Raw genomic sequence first — 26,946 nt, forward strand, 5'->3', positions numbered from 1 at the left:
TCAATGCAAAGGAGGAGCGTATAATTATTAAAAAGGATATTTTTGGAGATGAACAGGCAGGCTGTAGGGGAGAAGGTAGAAAGAAAGAAAGAAGGGGCAGCGGCACCCATTGCCGGCGCCGCTTCCCTGTTGCCTCCCCCATCCCCAGTTGTATAATTACCTGTTGCTGGGGTCGGGTCAGCGCTGTTTCAGGACTCCGGGGTGCATCCCCTGCGTCGTTGCTATGCGCAGCATGGCGCGGCGCAATGACGAGTGACATCACTCGTCATTGCGTCTCGCAACACATAGCAATGATGTAGGGGACGCACACCGGAGGCCTGAAGCAGCGCGGACCCGACCCCGGCAACAGGTAATTATACAACTAGGGATGGGGGAGGCAACGGGGCAGCGGCGACGGCAATGGGTGCCGCTGCCCCTTATCTCCCCCTGGCTATCGGTGCAGCTGCCCCATTGCCGACACCGCTTCTCTCCCCCTGGCTATCGGCGCTGGCAATGGGACAGCGGCACCGATAGCCAGGGGGAGAGAAGGGGCAGCGGCGCCAATAGCAGGGGGAGAGAAGCGGCGGTAGCAGGGCTCTAGACCCCAGGAAAGGCAGGGGGAGAGAAGCAGGCAGCGACGGCCTCTCTCCCCCTGCCTTTCCTGGGGGCTCTGTGGAGTGAGAAGCAGTGTATCGGGGTAGACACATGCACACACACGCACCCTCATTTTATGAAGGATATTTGGGTAAAAAAATTCTTTTACCCAAATATCCTTGATAAAATGAGGGTGTGTGTTATAGGCAGATGCGTGGTACACCCCGATAAATACGGTAATGTTCCCTTATGCTGCTACCCTTTTATAATCCATAATTTTTGGGCCAGGTAGTCTAATTACTTGGCGACATAATAACAGTATGAGTGCATGGTTTGGGAAAATAGATGCAGAAGGACAAATGGATGAAAGGATGGCCGCATCTGGGAACTTTACTGTTTGCTTTTTTTCAATGCAAAGGAGGAGCGTATAATTATTAAAAAGGGTATTTTTGGAGATGGACAGGCAGGCTGTAGGGGAGGAGGTAGGCCTGTATTTTGAACTTAAAAACTCAAATGGGTTTTTGGGTTCAAAATGTGTATTTTCCCCTTATGCTGCTATCCTTTTATAATCCATAATTTTGGGGCCAAGTTGTCCGATAACTTGGCAAAGTGAAAACAGTATGAGTGTATGATGGTTTGGGAACATAGGTGTAGAAGCACAAATCGATGAAAGGATAGCAGCATATGGCAACTTAACTGTTTGTTTTTCCAAAGCAAATGAAGAGTGCATAATTATTAAAAAAGGGTATTTTTGGAGATGGACAGGCAGGCTGATGGGGAGGAGGTAGGCCTGTATTTTGAACTTAAAAACTCAACTGGGTTTTTGGGTTCAAAATATGTATTTTTCCCTTATGCTGCTATCCTTTTATAATCCATAATTTTTGGGCCAGGTAGTCTAATTACTTGGCGACATAATAACAAAATGAGTGCATGGTTTGGGAAAATAGATGCAGAAGGACAAATGGATGAAAGGATGGCCACATCTGGCAACTTTACTGTTTGCTTTTTTTCAATGCAAAGGAGGAGCGTATAATTATTAAAAAGGGTATTTTTGGAGATGGACACGCAGGCTGTAGGGGAGGAGGTAGAAAGAAAGAAAGAAGGGGCAGCGGCACCCATTGCCGGCGCCGCTGCCCCGTTGCCTCCCCCATCCCCGGTTGTATAATTACCTGTTGCTGGGGTCGGGTCAGCGCTGCTTCAGGCATCCGGTGTGCATCCCCTGCGTCGTTGCTATGCTTTGCATGGCGCGGCGCAATGACGAGAGACGTCACTTGTCATTGCGTCTCGCAACGCATAGCAATGATGCAGGGGACGAACACCGGAGGCCTGAAGCAGCGCAGACCCAACCCCCGCAACAGGTAATTATACAACTAGGGATGGGGGAGGCAACGGGGCAGCGGCGCCGGCAATGGGTGCCGCTGCCCCTTATCCCCCCCTGGCTATCGGTGCCGTTGCCCCATTGCCGTCGCCGCATCTCTCCCCCTGGCTATCGGCGCTGACAATGGGACAGCGGCACCGATAGCCAGGGAGAGAGAAGGGGCAGCGGCGATGATAGCAGGGGGAGACAAGCGGCGGTAGCATTGCTCTAGACCCTAGGAAAGGCAGGGGGAGAAAAGCAGACAGCGACGGCATCTCTCCCCCTGCCTTTCCTGGGGGCTCTGTGGGGTGATAAGCAGTGTATCGGGTTATATACATGCACACACTCGCACCCTCATTTTATGAAGGATATTTGGGTAAAAAACTTTTTTTACCCAAATATCCTCGGTAAAATGAGGGTGCGTATTATAGGCCGGTGCGTGGTACATCCAGATAAATACAGTAATTTTCCCTTATGCTTCTACCCTTTTATAATCCATAATTTTTGGGCCAGGTAGTCTAATAATTTGGCGACATGATAACAGTATGAGTGCATGGTTTCGGAAAATAGGTGCAGAAGGACAAATGGATGAAAGGATGGCTGCATATGGCAACTTTACTGTTTGCTTTTTTTCAATGCAAAGGAGGAGCGTAAAATTATTAAAAACTGTATATTTGGAGATGGACAGGCAGGCTGAAGGGGAGGACGTAGGCCTGTATTTTGAATGGGTTTTTGGGTTCAAAATGTGTATTTTTCCCTTATGCTGCTATCCTTTTAAAATCCATAATTTTGGGGCTAGGTACTCCGATAACTTGTTAAAGTGAGAACAGTATGAGTGTATGATGGTTTTGGAACATAGGTGTTGAAGCACAATTCGATGAAAGGATGGCCGCATATGGCAAGTTTACTGTTTGATTTTTTTCAATGCAGTGGAGGAGCTTATAATTATTGAAAAGGGTATTTTTGGAGATGGACAGGCAGGCTGTAGGGGAGGAGGTAGGCCTGTATTTTGAACTTAAAAACTCAAATGGGGTTTTGGGTTCAAAATGTATATTTTTAACTAATGCTGCTATCCGTTTATAATCCATAATTTTGGGGCCAGGTTGTTCGATAACTTGGCAAAGAGAAAACAGTATGAGTGTATGATGGTTTGGGAACATAGGTGTAGAAGCACAAATCGATGAAAGAATAGCAGCATATGGCAACTTAACTGTTTGTTTTCCAAAGCAAACAAAGAGTGTATAATTATTAAAAAAGGTGTTTTTGGAGATGGACAGGCAGGCTGAAGGGGAGGAGGTAGGCCTGTATTTTGAACTTAAAAACTCAAATGGGGTTTTGGGTTCAAAATGTGTATTTTTCACTAATGCTGCTATCCGTTTATAATCCATAATTTTGGGGCCAGGTTGTTCGATAACTTGGCAAAGAGAAAACAGTATGAGTGTATGATGGTTTGGGAACATAGATGTAGAAGCACAAATCGATGAAAGAATAGCAGCATATGGCAACTTAACTGTTTGTTTTCCAAAGCAAACAAAGAGTGTATAATTATTAAAAAAGGGTATTTTTGGAGATGGACAGGCAGGCTGAAGGGGAGGAGGTAGGCCTGTATTTTGAACTTAAAAACTCAAATGGGTTTTTGGGTTCAAAATATGTATTTTTCCCTTATGCTGCTATCCTTTTATAATCCATAATTTTTGAGCCAGGTAGTCTAATTACTTGGCGACATAATAACAGTATGAGTGCATGGTTTGGGAAAATAGATGCAGAAGGACAAATGGATGAAAGGATGGCCGCATCTGGCACCTTTACTGTTTGCTTTTTTTCAATGCAAAGGAGAAGCGTATAATTATTAAAAAGGGTATTTTTGGAGATGGACAGGCAGGCTGTAGGGGAGGAGGTAGAAAGAAAGAAAGAAGGGGCAGCGGCACCCATTGCCGGCGCCGCTTCCCTGTTGCCTCCCCCATCCCCGGTTGTATAATTACCTGTTGCTGGGGTCGGGTCAGCGCTGCTTCAGGTCTCCGGGGTGCATCCCCTGCGTCGTTGCTATGCACTGCATGGCGCGGCGCAATGACGAGTGACATCACTCGTCATTGCGTCTCGCAACGCATAGCAATGATGTTGGGGACGCACACCGGAGGCCTGAAGCAGCGCGGACCCGACCCCGGCAACAGGTAATTATACAACTAGGGATGGAGGAGGCAACGGGGCAGCGGCGACGGCAATGGATGCCGCTGCCCCTTAAGCCCCCCTGGCTATCGGTGCCGTTGCCCCATTACCGGCGCCGCTTCTCTCCCCCTGGCTATCGGCGCTGGCAATGGGACAGCGGCACCGATAGCCAGGGGGAGAGAAGGGGCAGCGGCGCTGATAGCAGGGGGAGAGAAGCGGCGGTAGCAGGGCTCTAGACCCCAGGAAAGGGTTGAGAAGCAGTGTATCGGGGTACACACATGCACACATACGCACCCTCATTTTATGAAGGATATTTGGGTAAAAACTTTTTTTACCCAAATATCCTTGGTAAAATGAGGGTGCGTGTAATAGGTCGGTGCGTTGTACACCCCGATAAATAGGGTAATGTTCCCTTATGCTGCTACCCTTTTATAATCCATAATTTTTGGGCCAGGTAGTCTAATTACTTGGCGACATAATAACAGTATTAGTGCATGGTTTGGGAAAATAGATGCAGAAGGACAAATGGATGAAAGGATGGCCGCATCTGGCAACTTTACTGTTTGCTTTTTTTCAATGCAAAGGAGGAGCGTATAATTATTAAAAAGGGTATTTTTGGAGATGGACAGGCAGGCTGTAGGGGAGGAGGTAGGCCTGTATTTTGAACTTAAAAACTCAAATGGGTTTTTGGGTTCAAAATGTTTTTTTTTTTTACTAATGCTGCTATCCTTTTATAATTCATAATGTTTGGGCCAGGTAGTCTAATTACTTGGCGACATAATAACAGTATGAGTGCATGGTTTGGGAAAATAGATGCAGAAGGACAAATGGATGAAAGGATGGCCGCATCTGGCAACTTTACTGTTTGCTTTTTTTCAATGCAAAGGAGGAGCGTATAATTATTAAAAAGGGTATTTTTGGAGATGTACAGGCAGGCTGTAGGGGAGGAGGTAGGCCTGTATTTTGAACTTAAAAACTCAAATGGGTTTTTGGGTTCAAAATGTGTATTTTTCACTAATGCTGCTATCCTTTTATAATCCATAATTTTTGGGCCAGGTAGTCTAATTACTTGGCGACATAATAACAGTATGAGTGCGTGGTTTGGGAAAATAGATGCAGAAGGACAAATGGATGAAAGGATGGCCGCATCTGGCAACTTTACTGTTTGCTTTTTTTCAATGCAAAGGAGGAGCGTATAATTATTAAAAGGGTATTTTTGGAGATGGACAGGCAGGCTGTAGGGGAGGAGGTAGGCCTGTATTTTGAACTTAAAAACTCAAATGGGTTTTTGGGTTCAAAATGTGTATTTTTCCCTTATGCTGCTATCCTTTTATAATCCATAATTTTGGGGCCAGGTTGTCCGATAACTTGGCAAAGTGAAAACAGTATGAGTGTATGATGGTTTGGGAACATAGGTGTAGAAGCACAAATCGATGAAAGGATAGCAGCATATGGCAACTTAACTGTTTGTTTTTCCAAAGCAAATGAAGAGTGCATAATTATTAAAAAAGGGTATTTTTGGAGATGGACAGGCAGGCTGATGGGGAGGAGGTAGGCCTGTATTTTGAACTTAAAAACTCAAATGGGTTTTTGGGTTCAAAATATGTATTTTTCCCTTATGCTGCTATCCTTTTATAATCCATAATTTTTGAGCCAGGTAGTCTAATTACTTGGCGACATAATAACAGTATGAGTGCATGGTTTGGGAAAATAGATGCAGAAGGACAAATGGATGAAAGGATGGCCGCATCTGGCACCTTTACTGTTTGCTTTTTTTCAATGCAAAGGAGAAGCGTATAATTATTAAAAAGGGTATTTTTGGAGATGGACAGGCAGGCTGTAGGGGAGGAGGTAGAAAGAAAGAAAGAAGGGGCAGCGGCACCCATTGCCGGCGCCGCTTCCCTGTTGCCTCCCCCATCCCCGGTTGTATAATTACCTGTTGCTGGGGTCGGGTCAGCGCTGCTTCAGGTCTCCGGGGTGCATCCCCTGCGTCGTTGCTATGCACTACATGGCGCGGCGCAATGACGAGTGACATCACTCGTCATTGCGTCTCGCAACGCATAGCAATGATGTAGGGGACGCACACCGGAGGCCTGAAGCAGCGCGGACCCGACCCCGGCAACAGGTAATTATACAACTAGGGATGGGGGAGGCAACGGGGCAGCGGCGACGGCAATGGATGCCGCTGCCCCTTAAGCCCCCCTGGCTATCGGTGCCGTTGCCCCATTACCGGCGCCACTTCTCTCCCCCTGGCTATCGGCGCTGGCAATGGGACAGCGGCACCGATAGCCAGGGGGAGAGAAGGGGCAGCGGCGCCGATAGCAGGGGGAGAGAAGCGGCGGTAGCAGGGCTCTAGACCCCAGGAAAGGCAGGGGGAGAGAAGCAGGCAGCGATGGCCTCTCTCCCCCTGCCTTTCCTGGGGGCTCTGTGGGTTGAGAAGCAGTGTATCGGGGTACACACATGCACACATATGCACCCTCATTTTATGAAGGATATTTGGGTAAAAACTTTTTTTACCCAAATATCCTTGGTAAAATGAGGGTGCGTGTAATAGGCCGGTGCGTTGTACACCCCGATAAATAGGGTAATGTTCCCTTATGCTGCTACCCTTTTATAATCCATAATTTTTGGGCCAGGTAGTCTAATTACTTGGCGACATAATAACAGTATGAGTGCATGGTTTGGGAAAATAGATGCAGAAGGACAAATGGATGAAAGGATGGCCGCATCTGGCAACTTTACTGTTTGCTTTTTTTCAATGCAAAGGAGGAGCGTATAATTATTAAAAAGGGTATTTTTGGAGATGGACAGGCAGGCTGTAGGGGAGGAGGTAGGCCTGTATTTTGAACTTAAAAACTCAAATGGGTTTTTGGGTTCAAAATGTGTATTTTTCACTAATGCTGCTATCCTTTTATAATCCATAATTTTTGGGCAAGGTAGTCTAATTACTTGGCGACATAATAACAGTATGAGTGCACGGTTTGGAAAAATAGATGCAGAAGGACAAATGGATGAAAGGATGGCCGCATCTGGCAACTTTACTGTTTGCTTTTTTTCAATGCAAAGGAGGAGCGTATAATTATTAAAAGGGTATTTTTGGAGATGGACAGGCAGGCTGTAGGGGAGGCGGTAGGCCTGTATTTTGAACTTAAAAACTCAAATGGGTTTTTGGGTTCAAAATGTGTATTTTTCCCTTATGCTGCTATCCTTTTATAATCCATAATTTTTGGGCCAGGTAGTCTAATTACTTGGCGACATAATAACAGTATGAGTGCATGGTTTGGGAAAATAGATGCAGAAGGACAAATGGATGAAAGGATGGCCGCATCTGGCAACTTTACTGTTTGCTTTTTTTCAATGCAAAGGAGGAGCGTATAATTATTAAAAGGGTATTTTTGGAGATGGACAGGCAGGCTGTAGGGGAGGAGGTAGGCCTGTATTTTGAACTTAAAAACTCAAATGGGTTTTTGGGTTCAAAATGTGTATTTTTCCCTTATGCTGCTATCCTTTTATAATCCATAATTTTGGGGCCAGGTTGTCCGATAACTTGGCAAAGTGAAAACAGTATGAGTGTATGATGGTTACCCCTGCTATCGGCGCTGCTGCCCCTTCTCTCCCCCTGGCTATCAGTGCCGCTGCCCCATTGCCGACGCCGATAGCCAGGGGGAGAGAAACGGCGCCGGCAATGGGGCAGCGATGTCGACAGACAGGGGGAAAGAAGGGGCAGCGGCACCCATTGCCGGCGCCGCTGCCCCGTTGCCTCCCCCATCCCCGGTTGTATAATTACCTGTTGCTGGGGTCGGGTCAGCGCTGCTTCAGGCCTCCGGTGTGCATTCCCTGCGTCGTTGCTATGCTTTGCATGGCGCGGCGCAATGACGAGAGACGTCACTCGTCATTGCGTCTCGCAACGCATAGCAATGATGCAGGGGACGCACAACAGAGGCCTTAAGCAGCTCGGACCCGACCCCGGCAACAGGTAATTATACAACTAGGGGTGGGGGAGGCAACGGGGCAGCGGCGCCGGCAATGGGTGCCGCTGCCCCTTATGCCCCCCTGGCTATCGGTGCCTTTGCCCCATTACCGGCGCCGCTTCTCTCCCCCTGGCTATCGGCGCTGGCAATGGGACAGCGGCACCGATAGCCAGGGGGAGAGAAGGGGCAGCGGCGCCGATAGCAGTGGGAGAGAAGCGGCGGTAGCAGGGCTCTAGACCCCAGGAAAGGCAGGGGGAGAGAAGCTGGCAGCGACGGCCTCTCTCCCCCTGTCTTTCCTGGGGGCTCTGTGGGTTGAGAAGCAGTGTATCGGGGTACACACATGCACACACACGCACCCTCATTTTATGAAGGATATTTGGGTAAAAACTTTTTTTACCCAAATATCCTTGGTAAAATGAGGGTGCGTGTTATAGGCCGGTGCGTTATACACCCCGATAAATACGATAATGTTCCCTTATGCTGCTACCCTTTTATAATCCATAATTTTTGGGCCAGGTAGTCTAATTACTTGGCGACATAATAACAGTATGAGTGCATGGTTTGGGAAAATAGATGCAGAAGGACAAATGGATGAAAGGATGGCCGCATCTGGCAACTTTACTGTTTGCTTTTTTTCAATGCAAAGGAGGAGCGTATAATTATTAAAAAGGGTATTTTTGGAGATGGACAGGCAGGCTGTAGGGGAGGAGGTAGGCCTGTATTTTGAACTTAAAAACTCAAATGGGTTTTTGGGTTCAAAATGTGTATTTTTCACTAATGCTGCTATCCTTTTATAAACCATAATTTTTGGGCCAGGTAGTCTAATTACTTGGCGACATAATAACAGTATGAGTGCATGGTTTGGGAAAATAGATGCAGAAGGACAAATGGATGAAAGGATGGCCGCATCTGGCAACTTTACTGTTTGCTTTTTTTCAATGCAAAGGAGGAGCGTATAATTATTAAAAATTGTATTTTTGGAGATGGACAGGCAGGCTGTAGGGGAGGAGGTAGGCCTGTATTTTGAACTTAAAAACTCAAATGGGTTTTTGGGTTCAAAATGTGTATTTTTCCCTTATGCTGCTATCCTTTTATAATCCATAATTTTGGGGCCAGGTTGTCTGATAACTTGTCAAAGTGAAAACAGTATGAGTGTATGATGGTTTGGGAACATAGATGTAGAAGCACAAATCGATGAAAGGATAGCAGCATATGGCAACTTAACTGTTTGTTTTTCCAAAGCAAATGAAGAGTGCATAATTATTAAAAAAGGGTATTTTTGGAGATGGACAGGCAGGCTGATGGGGAGGAGGTAGGCCTGTATTTTGAACTTAAAAACTCAAATGGGTTTTTGGGTTCAAAATATGTATTTTTCCCTTATGCTGCTATCCTTTTATGATCCTTAATTTTTGGGCCAGGTAGTCTAATTACTTGGCGACATAATAACAGTATGAGTGCATGGTTTGGGAAAATAGATGCAGAAGGACAAATGGATGAAAGGATGGCCGCATCTGGCACCTTTACTGTTTGCTTTTTTTCAATGCAAAGGAGGAGCGTATAATTATTAAAAAGGGTATTTTTGGAGATGGACAGGCAGGCTGTAGGGGAGGAGGTAGAAAGAAAGAAAGAAGGGGCAGCGGCACCCATTGCCGGCGCCGCTTCCCTGTTGCCTCCCCCATCCCCGGTTGTAGAATTACCTGTTGCTGGGGTCGGGTCAGCGCTGCTTCTTGACTCCGGGTTGCATCCCCTGCGTCGTTGCTATGCGCTGCATGGCGCGGCGCAATGACGAGTGACATCACTCGTCATTGCGTCTCGCAACGCATAGCGATGATGTAGGGGACGCACACCGGAGGCCTGAAGCAGCGCGGACCCGACCCCGGCAACAGGTAATTATACAACTAGGGATGGGGGAGGCAACGGGGCAGCGGCGACGGCAATGGGTGCCGCTGCCCCTTATCTCCCCCTGGCTATCGGTGCAGCTGCCCCATTGCCGACACCGCTTCTCTCCCCCTGGCTATCGGCACTGGCAATGGGACAGCGGCACCGATAGCCAGGGGGAGAGAAGGGGCAGCGACGCCGATAGCAGGGGGAGGAGAGAAGTGGCGGTAACAGGGCTCTAGACCCCAGGAAAGGCAGGGGGAGAGAAGCAGGCAGCGACGGCCTCTCTCCCCCTGCCTTTCCTGGGGGCTCTGTGGGGTGAGAAGCAGTGTATCGGGGTATACACATGCACACACACGCACCCTCATTTTATGAAGGATATTTGGGTAAAAACATTTTTTTACCCAAATATCTTTGATAAAATGAGGGTGTGTGTTATAGGCGGATGCGTGGTACACCCCAATAAATACGGTAATGTTCCCTTATGCTGCTACCCTTTTATAATCCATAATTTTTGGGCCAGGTAGTCTAATTACTTGGCGACATAATAACAGTATGAGTGCATGGTTTGGGAAAATAGATGCAGAAGGACAAATGGATGAAAGGATGGCCGCATCTGGCAACTTTACTGTTAGCTTTTTTTCAATGCAAAGGAGGAGCGTAAAATTATTAAAAAGGGTATTTTTGGAGATGGACAGGCAGGCTGTAGGGGAGGAGGTAGGCCTGTATTTTGAACTTAAAAACTCAAATGGGTTTTTGGGTTCAAAATGTGTATTTTTCACTAATGCTGCTATCCTTTTATAATCCATAATTTTTGGGCAAGGTAGTCTAATTACTTGGCGACATAATAACAGTATGAGTGCATGGTTTGGGAAAATAGATGCAGAAGGACAAATGGATGAAAGGATGGCCGCATCTGGCAACTTTACTGTTTGCTTTTTTTCAATGCAAAGGAGGAGCGTATAATTATTAAAAAGGGTATTTTTGGAGATGGACAGGCAGGCTGTAGAGGAGGAGGTAGGACTGTATTTTGAACTTAAAAACTCAAATGGGTTTTTGGGTTCAAAATGTGTATTTTTTCCTTATGCTGCTATCCTTTTATAATCCATAATTTTTGGGCCAGGTAGTCTAATTACTTGGCGACATAATAACAGTATGAGTGCATGGTTTGGGAAAATAGATGCAGAAGGACAAATGGATGAAAGGATGGCCGCATCTGGCAACTTTACTGTTTGCTTTTTTTCAATGCAAAGGAGGAGCGTATAATTATTAAAAGGGTATTTTTGGAGATGGACAGGCAGGCTGTAGGGGAGGAGGTAGGCCTGTATTTTGAACTTAAAAACTCAAATGGGTTTTTGGGTTCAAAATGTGTATTTTTCACTAATTCTGCTATCCTTTTATAATCCATAATTTTTGGGCCTGGTAGTCTAATTACTTGGCGACATAATAACAGTATGAGTGCATGATTTGGGGAAAATAGATGCAGAACGACAAATGGATGAAAGGATGGCCGCATCTGGCAACTTTACTGTTTGCTTTTTTTCAATGCAAAGGAGGAGCGTATATTTATTAAAAAGGGTATTTTTGGAGATGGACAGGCAGGCTGTAGGGGAGGAGGTAGGCCTGTATTTTGAACTTAAAAACCCAAATGGGTTTTTGGGTTCAAAATGTGTATTTTTCACTAATGCTGCTATCCTTTTATAATCCCAAATTTTTGGGCCAGGTAGTCTAATTACTTGGCGACATAATAACAGTATGAGTGCATGGTTTGGGAAAATAGATGCAGAAGGACAAATGGATGAAAGGATGGCCGCATCTGGCAACTTTACTGTTTGCATTTTTTTCAATGCAAAGGAGGAGCGTATAATTATTAAAAAGGGTATTTTTGGAGATGGACAGGCAGGCTGTAGGGGAGGAGGTAGGCCTGTATTTTGAACTTAAAAACTCAAATGGGTTTTTGGGTTCAAAATGTGTATTTTTCCCTTATGCTGCTATCCTTTTATAATCCATAATTTTGGGGCCAGGTTGTCCGATAACTTGGCAAAGTGAAAATAGTATGAGTGTATGATGGTTTGGGAACATAGGTGTAGAAGCACAATTCGATGAAAGGATAGCAGCATATGGCAACTTAACTGTTTGTTTTTCCAAAGCAAATGAAGAGTGCATAATTATTAAAAAAGGGTATTTTTGGAGATGGACAGGCAGGCTGATGGGGAGGAATTAGGCCTGTATTTTGAACTTAAAAACTCAAATGGGTTTTTGGGTTCAAAATGTGTATTTTTCAACAATGCTGCTATCCTTTTATAATCCCAAATTTTTGGGCCAGGTAGTCTAATTACTTGGCGACATAATAACAGTATGAGTGCATGGTTTGGGAAAATAGATGCAGAAGGACAAATGGATGAAAGGATGGCCGCATCTGGCAACTTTACTGTTTGCTTTTTTTCAATGCAAAGGAGGAGCGTATAATTATTAAAAAGGGTATTTTTGGAGATGGACAGGCAGGCTGTAGGGGAGGAGGTAGGCCTGTATTTTGAACTTAAAAACCCAAATGGGTTTTTGGGTTCAAAATGTGTATTTTTCACTAATGCTGCTATCCTTTTATAATCCCAAATTTTTGGGCCAGGTAGTCTAATTACTTGGCGACATAATAACAGTATGAGTGCATGGTTTGGGAAAATAGATGCAGAAGGACAAATGGATGAAAGGATGGCCGCATCTGGCAACTTTACTGTTTGCATTTTTTTCAATGCAAAGGAGGAGCGTATAATTATTAAAAAGGGTATTTTTGGAGATGGACAGGCAGGCTGTAGGGGAGGAGGTAGGCCTGTATTTTGAACTTAAAAACTCAAATGGGTTTTTGGGTTCAAAATGTGTATTTTTCCCTTATGCTGCTATCCTTTTATAATCCATAATTTTGGGGCCAGGTTGTCCGATAACTTGGCAAAGTGAAAACAATATGAGTGTATGATGGTTTGGGAACATAGGTGTATAAACACAAATCGATGAAAGAATAGCAGCATATGGCAACTTAACCCCTTAAGGACCGGAGGTTTTTCCATTTTTGCATTTTCGTTTTTTGCTCCTTGCCTTTAAAAAATCATAACTCTTTCAAATTTACACCTAAAAATCCATATGATGGCTTATTTTTTGCGCCACCAATTCTACTTTGTAATGACGTCAGTCATTTTGCCCAAAAATCTATGGTGAAGCGGGAAAAAAAATCATTGTGCGACAAAATTGAAAAAAAAAACGCTGTTTTGTAACTTTTGGGGGCTTCCGTTTCTACGTAGTACATTTTTCGGTAAAAATGACACCTGATATGTATTCTGTAGGTCCATACGATTAAAATGATACCCTACTTATATAGGTTTGATTTTGTCGGACTTCTGGAAAAAATCATAACTACATGCAGGAAAATTAATACGTTTAAAATTGTCATCTTCTGACCCCTATAACTTTTTTATTTTTCCGTGTATGGGGCGGTATGAGGGCTCATTTTTTGCGCCGTGATCTGAAGTTTTTAACGGTACCATTTTTGCATTGATAGGACTTATTAATCACTTTTTATTCATTTTTAAATGATATAAAAAGTGAACAAAAATGCACTATTTTGGACTTTGGAATTTTTTTGCGCGCACGCCATTGACCGAGCGGTTTAATTAATGATATATTTTTATAATTCGGACATTTCCGCACGCGGTGATACCACATATGTTTATTTTTATTTTTATTTACACTGTGTTTTTTTTTTTATTGGAAAAGGGGGGTGATTCAAACTTTTAATAGGGGAGGAGTTAAATGATCTTTATTCACTTTTTTTTTTCACTTTTTTTTTGCAGTGTTATAGGTCCCATAGGGACCTATAACACTGCACACACTGATCTTCTATGTTGATCACTGGTTTCTCATAAGAAACCAGTGATCAACGATTCTGCCGGATGACTGCTCATGCCTGGATCTCAGGCACTGAGCAGTCATTCGGCGATCGGACAGCGAGGAGGCAGGAAGGGGCCCTCCCGCTGTCCTGTCAGCTGTTCGGGATGCCGCGATTTCACCGCGGCTATCCCGAACAGCCCACTGAGCTAGCCGGGATGCTTTCGGTTTCACTTTAGACGCGGCGTTCAACTTTGAACGCCGCGTCTAAAGGGTTAATAGCGCGCGGCACAGCGATCAATGCCGCGCGCTATTAGCCACGGGTCCCGGCCGTTGTTAGAGGCCGGGCCCGACCCGCTATGACGCGGGGCCACGCCGTGGCCCCGCGTTATAGATCGGGAGTGGACACATGACGTTCCAGTACGTCATGTGTCCTTAAGGGGTTAAAGGGGTACTCCGGTGAAAACCTTTTTTCTTTTAAATCAACTGGTGGCAGAAAGTTAAACATATTTGTAAATTACTTCTATTAAAAAATCTTAATCCTTCAAGTACTTATTAGCTGCTGAATGCTATAGAGGAAATTCCTTTCTTTTTGGAACACTGATGACATCACGAGCAGAGTGCTCTCTGCTAACATCTCTGTCCATTTTAACAACCATGCATAGCAGATGTATGCTAAGGGCAGCATGGTGGTTCAGTGGTTAGCACTGCTGCCTTGCAGTGCTGGGGACTTGGGTTTAAATCCCACTAAGGACAACAGTAAATAAAGTGTTATTATTATTATAATAATGTCAGCAGAGAGAACTGTGCTCGTGATGTCATCAGAGAGCATTCCAAAAAGAAAAGAATTTCCTCTGTAGTATTCAGCAGCTAATAAGTACAGGAAGGATTAAGATTTTTTAATAGAAGTAATTATCAAATATGTTTAACTTTCTGCCACCAGTTTATTTAAAAGAAAAAAGGTTTTCACCGGAGTACCCCTTTAACTGTTTGTTTTTCCAAAGCAAATGAAGAGTGCATAATTATTAAAAAAGGGTATTTTTGGAGATGGACAGGCAGGCTGATGGGGAGGAGGTAGGCCTGTATTTTGAACTTAAAACTAAAATGGGTTTTTGGGTTCAAAATGTGTATTTTTCCCTTATGCTGCTATCCTTTTATAATCCATAATTTTGGGGCCAGGTTGTCCGATAACTTGGCAAAGTGAAAACAGTATGAGTGTATGATGGTTTGGGACCATAGGTGTAGAAGCACAAATCGATGAAAGGATAGCAGCATATGGCAACTTAACTGTTTGTTTTTCCAAAGCAAACGAAGAGTGTATAATTATTAAAAAAGGTATTTTTGGAGATGGACAGGCAGGCTGAAGGGGAGGAGGTAGGCCTGTATTTTAAACGTAATAACTCAAATGGGTTTTTGGGTTCAAAATGTGTACCGTATTTATCGGCGTATAAAACGCATTTTTTAGGCAAATTTTTTTTGCCTTAAGTCTATATGCGTGTTATATGCCGATAAGCCGATGCAGTTCAGTGATTTAAAGCAGGCGCTTTAAATCAATGAACTGCAGCGGCTTTTGCAGGTGCAGAGACCTGCCGTCGCTGACGGCTTCTCTACCCCTGCTATTGGCGCTGCTGCCCCTTCTCTCCCCCTGGCTATCAGTGCCGCTGCCCCATTACCGGCGCCGACAGACAGGGGGAAAGAAGGGGCTGCGGCACTTATTGCTGGCGCCGCTGCCCCGTTGCCTCCCCCATCCCCGGTTGTATAATTACCTGTTGCTGGGGTCAGGTCAGCGCTGCTTCAGGCCTCCGGTGTGCATCCCCTGCGTTGTTGCTATGCGCTGCATGAAGTGGCGCAATGACAAGTGACGTCACTCGTCATAGCGTCTCCCAACGCATAGCAATGATGCAGGGGACGCACACCGGAGGCCTGAAGCAGCGCGGACCCGACCCCGGCAACAGGTAATTGTACAACTAGGGATGGGGGAGGCAACGGGGCAGCGGCGCCAGCAATGGGTCCGCTGCCCTTTATCTACCCCTGGCTATCGGTGCCGCTGCCCCATTGCCGGCGCCGCTTCTCTCCCCCTGGCTATCGGCGCTGGCAATGGGACAGCGGCACCGATAGCCAGGGGGAGAGAAGGGGCAGCGGCACCGATAGCAGGGGGAGAGAAGCGGCGGTAGCAGGGCTCTAGACCCCAGGAAAGGCAGGGGGAGAGAAGCAGGCAGCGACGGCCTCTCTCCCCCTGCCTTTCCTGGGGGCTCTGTGGGGTGAGAAGCAGTGTATCGGGGTATACACATGCACACACATGCACCCTCATTTTATGAAGAATATTTGGGTAAAAAAATTTTTTACCCAAATATCCTTGGTAACATGAGTGTGCGTGTTATAGGCCGGTGCGTGGTACACCCCGATAAATACGGTAATTTTCCCTTATGCTGCTACCCTTTTATAATCCATAATTTTTGGGCCAGGTAGTCTAATAACTTGGCGACATGATAACAGTATGAGTGCATGGTTTTGGAAAATAGGTGCAGAAGGACAAATGGATGAAAAGATGGCTGTATATGGCAACTTTACTGTTTGCTTTTTTTCAATGCAAAGGAGGAGCGTAAAATTGTTAAAAAGGGTATATTTGGAGATGGACAGGCAGGCTGAAGAGGAGGACGTAGGCCTGTATTTTGAATGGGTTTTTGGGTTCAAAATGTGTATTTTTCCCTTATACTGCTATCCTTTTAAAATCCATAATTTTGGGGCTAGGTACTCCGATAACTTGTTAAAGTGAGAACAGTATGAGTGTATGATGGTTTTGGAACATAGGTGTTGAAGCACAATTCGATGAAAGGATGGCCGCATATGGCAAGTTTACTGTTTGATTTTTTTCAATGCAGTGGAGGAGCTTATAATTATTGAAAAGGGTATTTTTGGAGATGGACAGGCAGGCTGTAGGGGAGGAGGTAGGCCTGTATTTTGAACTTAAAAACTCAAATGGGTTTTTGGGTTCAAAATGTGTATATTTCCCTCATGCTGCTATCCTTTTATAATCCATAATTTTGGGGCCAGGTTGTCCGATAACTTGGCAAAGTGAAAACAGTATGAGTGTATGATGGTTTGGGAACATAGGTGTAGAAGCACAAATCGATGAAAGGATAGCAGCATATGGCAACTTAACTGTTTGTTTTCCAAAGCAAACGAAGAGTGTATAATTATTAAAAAAGGTATTTTTGGAGATAGACAGACAGGCTGAAGGGGAGGAGGTAGGCCTGTATTTTGAACTTAAAAACTCAAATGGGTTTTTGAGTTCAAAATGTGTATTTTTCACTAATGCTGCTATCCTTTTATAATCCATAATTTTTGGGCCTGGTAGTCTAATTACTTGGTGACATAATAACAGTATGAGTGCATGGTTTGGGAAAATAGATGCAGAAGGACAAATGGATGAAAGGATGGCCGCATCTGGCAACTTTACTGTTTGCTTTTTTTCAATGCAAAGGAGGAGCGTATAATTATTAAAAAGGGTATTTTTGGACATGAACAGGCAGGCTGTAGGGGAGGAGGTAGAAAGAAAAAAAGAAGGGGCAGCGGCACCCATTGCCGGCGCCGCTGCCCCGTTGCCTCCCCCATCCCCGATTGTATAATTACCTGTTGCTGGGGTCGGGTCAGCGCTGCTTCAGGCCTCCGGTGTGCATCCCCTGCGTCGTTGCTATGCGCTGCATGGCGAGGCGCAATGACAAGTGACGTCACTCGTCATTGCGTCTCGCAACGCATAGCAATGATGCAGGGGACGCACACGGAGGCCTGAAGCAGCGCGGACCCGACCCCGGCAACAGGTAACTATGCAACTAGGGATGGGGTAGGCAACGGGGCAGCGGCGCCGGCAATGGGTGCCGCTGCCCCTTATCTCCCCCTGGCTATCGGTTCCGCTGCCCCATTGCCAGCGCCGCTTCTCTCCCCCTGGCTATCGGCGCTGGCAATGGGACAGCGGCATCGATAGCCAGGGGGAGAGAAGGGGCAGCGGCGCCGATAGCAGGGGGAGAGAAGCGGCGGTAGCAGGGCTCTAGACCCCAGGAAAGGCAGGGGGAGAGAAGCAGGCAGCGACGGCCTCTCTCCCCCTGCCTTTCCTGGGGGCTCTGTGAGGTGAGAAGCAGTGTATCGGGGTATACACATGCACACACACGCACCCTCATTTTATGAAGGATATTTGGGTAAAAACTTTTTTTTACTCAAATATCCTTGGTAAAATGAGGGTGCGTGTTATAGGCCGGTGCGTTGTATACCTGATAAATATGGTAATGTTCCCTTATGCTGCTACCCTTTTATAATCCATAATTTTTGGGCCAGGTAGTCTTATTACTTGGCGACATAATAATAGTATGAGTGCATGGTTTGGGAAAATAGATGCAGAAGGACAAATGGATGAAAGGATGGCCGCATCTGGGAATTTTACTGTTTGCTTTTTTTCAATGCAAAGGAGGAGCGTATAATTATTAAAAAGGGTATTTTTGGAGATGGACAGGCAGGCTGTAGGGGAGGAGGTAGGCCTGTATTTTGAACTTACAAACTCAAATGGGTTTTTGGGTTCAAAATGTTTATTTTTCACTAATGCTGCTATCCTTTTATAATCCATAATTTTTGGGCCAGGTAGTCTAATTACTTGTCGACATAATAACAGTATGAGTGCATGATTTGGGAAAATAGATGCAGAAGGGCAAATGGATGAAAGGATGGCCGCATCTGGCAACTTTACTGTTTGCATTTTTTCAATGCAAAGGAGGAGTGTATAATTATTAAAAAGGGTATTTTTGGAGATGGACAGGCAGGCTGTAGGGGAGGAGGTAGGCCTGTATTTTGAACTTAAAAACTCAAATGGGTTTTTGGGTTCAAAATGTGTATTTTTCCCTTATGCTGCTATCCTTTTATAATCCATAATTTTGGGGCCATGTTGTCCCATAACTTGGCAAAGTGAAAACAGTATGAGTGTATGATGGTTACCCCTGCTATCGGCGCTGCTGCCCCTTCTCTCCCCCTGACTATCAGTGCCGCTGCCCCATTGCCGGCGCCGATAGCCAGGGGGAGAAAAACGGCGCCGGCAATGGGGCAGCGGCGTCGACAGACAGGGGGAAAGAAGGGGCAGCAGCACCCATTGCCGGCGCTGTTGCCCCGTTGCCTCCCCCATCCCCGGTTGTATAATTACCTGTTGCTGGGGTCGGGTCAGTGCTGCTTCAGGCCTCCGGTGTGCATCCCCTGCGTCGTTGCTATGCGCTGCATGGCGAGTCGCAATGACGAGTGACGTCACTCGTCATTGCGTCTCGCAACTCATAGCAACGATGAAGGGAACGCACACCGGAGGCCTGAAGCAGCGCGGACCCGACCCCGGCAACAGGTAATTATACAACTAGGGATGGGGGAGGCAACGGGGCAGCGGCATGGCAATGGGTGCCGCTGCCCCTTATCTCCCCCTGGCTATCGGTGCCGCTGCCTTATTGTCGGCGCCGCTTCTCTCCCTCTGGCTATCGGCGCTGGCAATGGGACAGCGGCACCGATAGCCAGGGGGAGAGAAGGGGCAGCGGCGCCGATAGCAGGGGAAGAGAAGCGGCGGTAGCAGGGCTCTAGACCCCAGGAAAGGCAGGTCGAGAGAAGCAGGCAGCGACGGCCTCTCTCCTCCTGTCTTTCCTGGGGGCTCTGTGGAGTGAGAAGCAGTGTATCGGGGTATACACATGCACACACACGCACCCTCATTTTATGAAGGATATTTGGGTAAAAAACTTTTTTTACCCAAATATCCTTGGTAAAATGAGGGTGCGTGTTATCGGCCGGTGCGTGGTACACCCCGATAAATACGGTAATGTTGCCTTATGCTGCTATCCTTTTATAATCCATAATTTTGGGGCCAGGTTGTCCGATAACTTGGCAAAGTGAAAACAGTATGAGTGTATGATGGTTTGGGAACATAGGTGTAGAAGCACAAATCGATGAAAGGATAGCAGCATATGGCAACTTAACTGTTTGTTTTTCCAAAGCAAATGAAGAGTGCATAATTATTAAAAAAGGGTATTTTTGGAGATGGACAGGCAGGCTGTAGGGGAGGAGGTAGGCCTGTATTTTGAACTTAAAAACTCAAATGGGTTTTTGGGTTCAAAATGTGTATTTTTCACTAATGCTGCTATCCTTTTATAATCCATAAATTTTGGGCCAGGTAGTCTAATTACTTGGCGACATAATAACAGTATGAGTGCATGATTTGGGGAAAATAGAGGCAGAACGACAAATGGATGAAAGGATGGCCGCATCTGACAACTTTACTGTTTGCTTTTTTTCAATGCAAAGAGGAGCGTATAATTATTAAAAAGGGTATTTTTGGAGATGGACAGGCAGGCTGTAGGGGAGGAGGTAGGCCTGTATTTTGAACTTAAAAACTCAAATGGGTTTTTGGGTTCAAAATGTGTATTTTTCACTAATGCTGCTATCCTTTTATAATCCATAATTTTTGGGCCAGGTAGTCTAATTACTTGGCGACATAATAACAGTATGAGTGCATGGTTTGAGAAAATAGATGCAGAAGGACAAATGGATGAAAGGATGTCCGCATCTGGCAACTTTACTGTTTACTTTTTTTCAATGCAAAGGAGGAGCGTATAATTATTAAAAAAGGGTATTTTTGGAGACGGACAGGCAGGCTGTAGGGAAGGAGGTAGGCCTGTATTTTGAACTTAAAAACTCAAATGGGTTTTTGGGTTCAAAATGTGTATTTTTCCCTTATGCTGCTATCCTTTTATAATCCATAATTTTGGGGCCAGGTTGTCCGATAACTTGGCAAAGTGAAAACAGTATGAGTGTATGATGGCTACCCCTGCTATCGGCGCTGCTGCCCCTTCTCTCCCCCTGACTATCAGTGCCGCTGCCCCATTGCCAGCGCCGATAGCCAGGGGAAGAGAGACGGCGCCGGCAATGGGGCAGCGGCGTCGAAAGACCGGGGGAAAGAAGGGGCAGCGGCACCCATTGCCGGTGCCATTGCCCCGTTGCCTCCCCCATCCCCGGTTGTATAATTACCTGTTGCTGGGGTCGGGTCAGTGCTGCTTCAGGCCTCCGGTGTGCATCCCCTGCGTCGTTGCTATGCGCTGCATGGCGAGGCGCAATGACGAGTGACGTCACTCGCCATTGCGTCTCGCAACGCATAGCAATGATGCAGGGGACGCACACCGGAGGCCTGAAGCAGCGCGGACCCGACCCCAGCAACAGGTAATTATACAACTAGGGATGGGGGAGGCAACAGGGCAGCGGAGCCGGCAATGGGTCCGCTGCCCCTGATCTCCCCCTGGCTATCGGTGCCGCTGCCCCATTGCCGGCGCCGCTTCTCTCCCCCTGGCTATCGGCGCTGGCAATGGGACAGCGGCACTGATAGCCAGGGGGAGAGAAGGGGCAGCGACGATGATAGCAGGGGGAGAGAAGCGGCGGTAGCAGGGCTCTAGACCCCAGGAAAGGCAGGGGGAGAGAAGCAGGCAGCGACGGCCTCTCTCCCCCTGCCTTTCCTGGGGGCTCTGTGGGGTGAGAAGCAGTGTATCGGGGTATACACATGCACGCACACGCACCCTCATTTTATGAAGGATATTTGGGTAAAAAACTTTTTTTACCCAAATATCCTTGGTAAAATGCGGGTGCGTGTTATAGGCCGGTGTGTGGTACACCCCGATAAATACAGTAATTTTCCCTTATGCTGCTACCCTTTTATAATCCATAATTTTTGGGCCAGGTAGTCTAATAACTTGTCAACATGATAACAGTATGAGTGCATGGTTTTGGAAAATAGGTGCAGAAGGACAAATGGATGAAAGGATGGCTGCATATGGCAACTTTACTGTTTGCTTTTTTTCAATGCAAAGGAGGAGCGTAAAATTATTAAAAAGGGTATATTTGGAGATGGACAGGCAGGCTGAAGGGGAGTACGTAGGCCTGTATTTTGAATGGGTTTTTGGGTTCAAAATGTGTATTTTTCCCTTATGCTGCTATCCATTATTTTGGGGCTAATTACTCCGATAACTTGTTAAAGTGAGACCAGTATGAGTGTATGATGGTTTTGGAACATAGGTGTTGAAGCACAATTCGATGAAAGAATGGCTGCATATGGCAAGTTTACTGATTGATTTTTTCAATGCAGTGGAGGAGCTTATAATTATTAAAAAGGGTATTTTTGGAAATGGACAGGCAGGCTGTAGGGGAGGAGGTAGGCCTGTATTTTGAACTTAAAAACTCAAATGGGTTTTTGGGTTCAAAATGTGTATTTTTCCCTCATGTTGCTTTCCTTTTATAATCTATAATTTTGGGGCCAGGTTGTCCGATAACTTGGCAAAGTGAAAACAGTATGAGTGCATGATGGTTTGGGAACATAGGTGTAGAAGCACAAATCGATGAAAGGATAGCAGCATATGGCAACTTAACTGTTTGTTAGTTTTTCCAAAGAAAAAGAAGAGTGTATAATTATTAAAAAAGGGTATTTTTGGAGATGGACAGGCAGGCTGAAGGGGAGGAGGTAGGCCTGTATTTTGAACTTAAAAACTCAAATGGGTTTTTGGGTTCCAAACCTCCCCAAAGGACGAGGGGGCACTCCCTCCGTCTGGAGAAGAAAAAGTTTAGTCTCAAGGGGCGACACGCCTTCTTTACCGTGAGGACTGTGAATTTATGGAACGGTCTACCTCAGGAACTGGTCACAGCAGGATCAAAAACAGGATTAGATACATTCATGGAACAAAATAACATTAATGCTTATGAAGAAATATAAAATCCCATCCCTTCCCCAATATCGCACCACACCCCTACCCCTTAATTCCCTGGTTGAACTTGATGGACATATGTCTTTTTTCGACCGTACTAACTATGTAACTACTAACTATGTAACTATGTATTTTTCCCTTATGCTGCTATCCTTTCATAATCCATAATTTTTGAGCCAGGTAGTTTAATAACTTGGCAACATGATAGCAGTTTGAGTGCATGGTTTGGGAAAATAGTTGCAGAAGGACAAATGGATGAAAGGATGGCCGCATCTGGCAACTTTACAATTTGCTTTTTTTCAATGCAAAGGAGGAGCGTAAAATTATTAAAAAGGGTATATTCGGAGATGGACAGGCAGGCTGAAGGGGAGGAAGTAGGCCTGTATTTTGAATGGGTTTTTGGGTTCAAAATGTGCAATTTTCCTTTATGCTGCTACCCTTTTATTAGCCATCATTTTTGGGCTAGGTACTCCGATAACTTGGCGATATGAGAACAGTATGAGTGCATGGTTTGGGAAAATAGGTGTAGAAGGACAAATGGATGAAAGAATAGCTGCATATGGAAAATTTACTGTTTGCTTGTTTATTTTTCCAAAGAAAAAGAGCAGCTTATAAATGTTAACAAAAAGGTATTTTTGGAGATGGACAGGCAGGCTGAAGGGGAGGAGTTAGGCATGTATTTTGAATTTAAAAACTCAAATTTTCCCTTCACTGCTACCCTTTTATAATCCATAATTTTTGGGCCAGGTAGTCCGATAACTTGGCGACATTAGAACAGTAAGTGTGTAAAATGGATTGGGAAAATAGGTGTGGAAGGACAAATGGATGAAAGGATAGCAGCATATGACAACCTTACTGTTTGCATTTTTTAAAAGCAATAGAGGAACGTATTATTGTTAAAAAGTGTATTTTTGGAGATGGACAGCCAGGCTGAAGGGGAGGAGATAGGCAAGAATTTTGAACTTAAAAACTCTAATGGGGTTTTGGGTTAAAAATGTGTAATTTTTCCATATGCTGCTACTCTTTTATAATCCATATTTTTTGGGCCAGGTAGTCTGATAACTTGGAAACATGAAAACAGAATGAGTGCATGATGGTTTGGCAAAATAGGTGTAGAAGGACAAATGGATGAAAGGATGGTAGCATCTGGCAACTTTACTGTTTGCTCTTTTTTCAATGCTTTTCTCAAAGGAGGAGCTTATAATTATTAAAAAGGGTATTTTTGGAGATGGACAGGCAGGCTGAAGGGGAGGAGGTAGGCCTGTATTTTGAACTCAAAAACTGAAATGATTTGACCTATCTTGACCTCATATCCCATTCCCGTATCCTGACCTCATATACCATCCTCCTATCCCGTCCTCCTATCTCCACCTCATATCCCATCCTCTTATTCTGTCCTTATATCCCGACCTCATATCTTGTCCTCATATGCTATCCTCATATTCTATCCTTATATGCCATCCTCATATCCCGAACTCATATCCCATCCTCATATCCTGTCCCCCTATGCTATCCTCCTATCCCATCCTTATATCCCGACCTCATATCACTTCCTCATATCTCAACCTCACATCCCGACCATATATGCCGTCCTTATATCCCGTCCACATATCTGTCCTCATATCATGACCTCATATCCTGTCCTCATATCCCAACCTCATATCCCGATCTCATATCCCATCCTCTTATCCTGTTCTTATAACCCGACCTCATATCACGTCCTCATATCCTGTCCTCATATCCCGACCTTATATCTCGTCCTCATATTGCATCCTCATATCCCGTCCTTATAACCCGACCTCATATCACGTCCTCATATCCTGTCCTCATATCCCGACCTTATATCTCGTCCTCATATTGCAGCCTCATATCCCGTCCTTATGTCCCATACTCATATCCTGACCTCATATCCTGTCCTCTTATGCTATCCTCATATCCGATCCTCATATGCTGTACTCATATCCCGACCTTATATCCTGACCTTATGTCCCATCCCCATATCCTGACCTAATATCCTGTCCTCATATACTATTCTCATATCCCATCCTCATATTCTGACCTCATATCCTGTCGTCATTTCCCGTCCTCATATGCTATCCTCATATCCCATCCTCATATGCTTTACTCATATCCCGACCTTATATCCTGACCTTATATCCCGTCCTCATATTCCGACCTTAAATCTCATCCTCATATTCCAACCTCATATGCTGTATTCATATTCCGACCTCATATCCTGACCTCATATCCCATCCTCATAACCCGACCTCATATCCTGTCCTCATTTCCTGACCTCATATGCTATCCTCATATCCCATCCTCTTTTGCTGTTCTCATATCCTGACCTCATATCCCGTCCTCATGTCTCAACCTAACATCCCGTCCTCATATACCGACCTTATATGCCGTCCTTTTATCCTGTCCTTACATCCCTTCCTCATATCGTCCTCATATCTCCACCTCATATCTTAACCTCCTATCTTGACCTCCTATCCCGGCCTATGCTGACCTCCTATCCCGACCTCCTTTCTCGACCTCATATCCCATCCTCCTTTCCCGTGCATATATCACTACCTCCTATCCCGTCCTCCTATCTCCACCTCCTATCCTGTTCATGCCCTGTCCTCATAGCCCAACCCCATATCCCGTCCCCATATCTCGACCACATATTCCGTCCTCATATCCCGTCCTCATATCCCAACCTCATATCCCGTCCTTATATCCCATCCTCATATCCCATCCTCATATACCATCCTCATATGCTATCCTCATATCACGTCCCCATATCCCGATCTCATATGCTATCCTCATATCCCTTCCTCATATCATAACCTCATATCCCATCCTCCTATCCAGTTCTCATATCTCGACCTCATATCCCATCCTCCTATTTCAATCTCATATCATGTCCTTATATCCTGTCCTCATATCCCGACCTCATATCTCCACCTCCTATCCTTACCTCCTATCCCGACCTTCTATCCTGACCTCATATCCTGTCCTCATATCCTGATCTCCTATCCCCTCCTCCTATCTCAACCTCATATCCCGTCCTCATATCCCGACCTCCTATCCCGTCCTCCTATTTCAACCTCATATCCTGTCCTCATATTCTGTCCTCATATCCTGTCCTCATAGCCTGTCCTCCTATTCCGACCTCATATCCCGTCCTCCTATCCTGACCTCCTATCCTGTCCTCCTATCTTGACCTCATATTCTGTCCTCATATCCCGACCTCATATCCATCCTCATATCTCGACCTCCTATCCCGACCTCCTATCTCGACCTCCTATCCCGACCTCCTATCTCGACCTCCTATCCCTTCCTCATATCCCTTCCTCATATCCCAACCTCATATCCCGTCCTCATATCCGTCCTCTTATCATGACCTAATATCCTGTCCTCATATCCCGACCTCACATTCTGTCCTCACATCTTGTCCTCATATCCCTACCTCATATCCCGACCTTATATCCCATCCTCTTATCCTGTCCTCATATCCCGACCTCACATCCCATCCTCACATCTTGTCCTCATATCCCTACCCCATATCCCGACCTTATATCCCATCCTCTTATCCGAACCTCATATGCTATTCTCATATCCCTTCCTCATATGCTGACCCCATATCCCGTCCTTATGTCCCAACCTCATATCCCTTCCTCATATCCCAACCTCATATCCTGATCTCATATCCCATCCTCTTATCCTGTTCTTATAACCCGACCTCATATCACGTCCTCATATCCTGTCCTCATATCCCGACCTTATATCTCGTCCTCATATTGCAACCTCATATCCCGTCCTTTTAACCCGACCTCATATCACGTCCTCATATCCTGTCCTCATATCCCGACCTTATATCTCGTCCTCATATTGCAACCTCATATCCCGTCCTTATTTCCCATACTCATATCCTGACCTCATATCCTGTCCTCTTATGCTATCCTCATATCCGATCCTCATATGCTGTACTCATATCCCGACCTTATATCCTGACCTTATGTCCCATCCCCATATCCTGACCTAATATCGTGTCCTCATATACTATTCTCATATCCCATCCTCATATTCTGACCTCATATCCTGTCGTCATTTCCTGTCCTCATATGCTATCCTCATATCCCATCCTCATATGCTTTACTCATATCCCGACCTTATATCCTGACCTTATATCCCGTCCTCATATCCCGACCTTAAATCTCATCCTCATATTCCAACCTCATATGCTGTATTCATATTCCGACCTCATATCCTGACCTCATATCCCATCCTCATATCCCGACCTCATATCCTGTCCTCATTTCCTGACCTCATATGCTATCCTCATATCCCATCCTCATTTGCTGTTCTCATATCCTGACCT

Source organism: Hyla sarda, chromosome 11 (genome assembly GCF_029499605.1).
Source record: "Hyla sarda isolate aHylSar1 chromosome 11, aHylSar1.hap1, whole genome shotgun sequence".
Classification (NCBI taxonomy): domain Eukaryota; kingdom Metazoa; phylum Chordata; class Amphibia; order Anura; family Hylidae; genus Hyla; species Hyla sarda.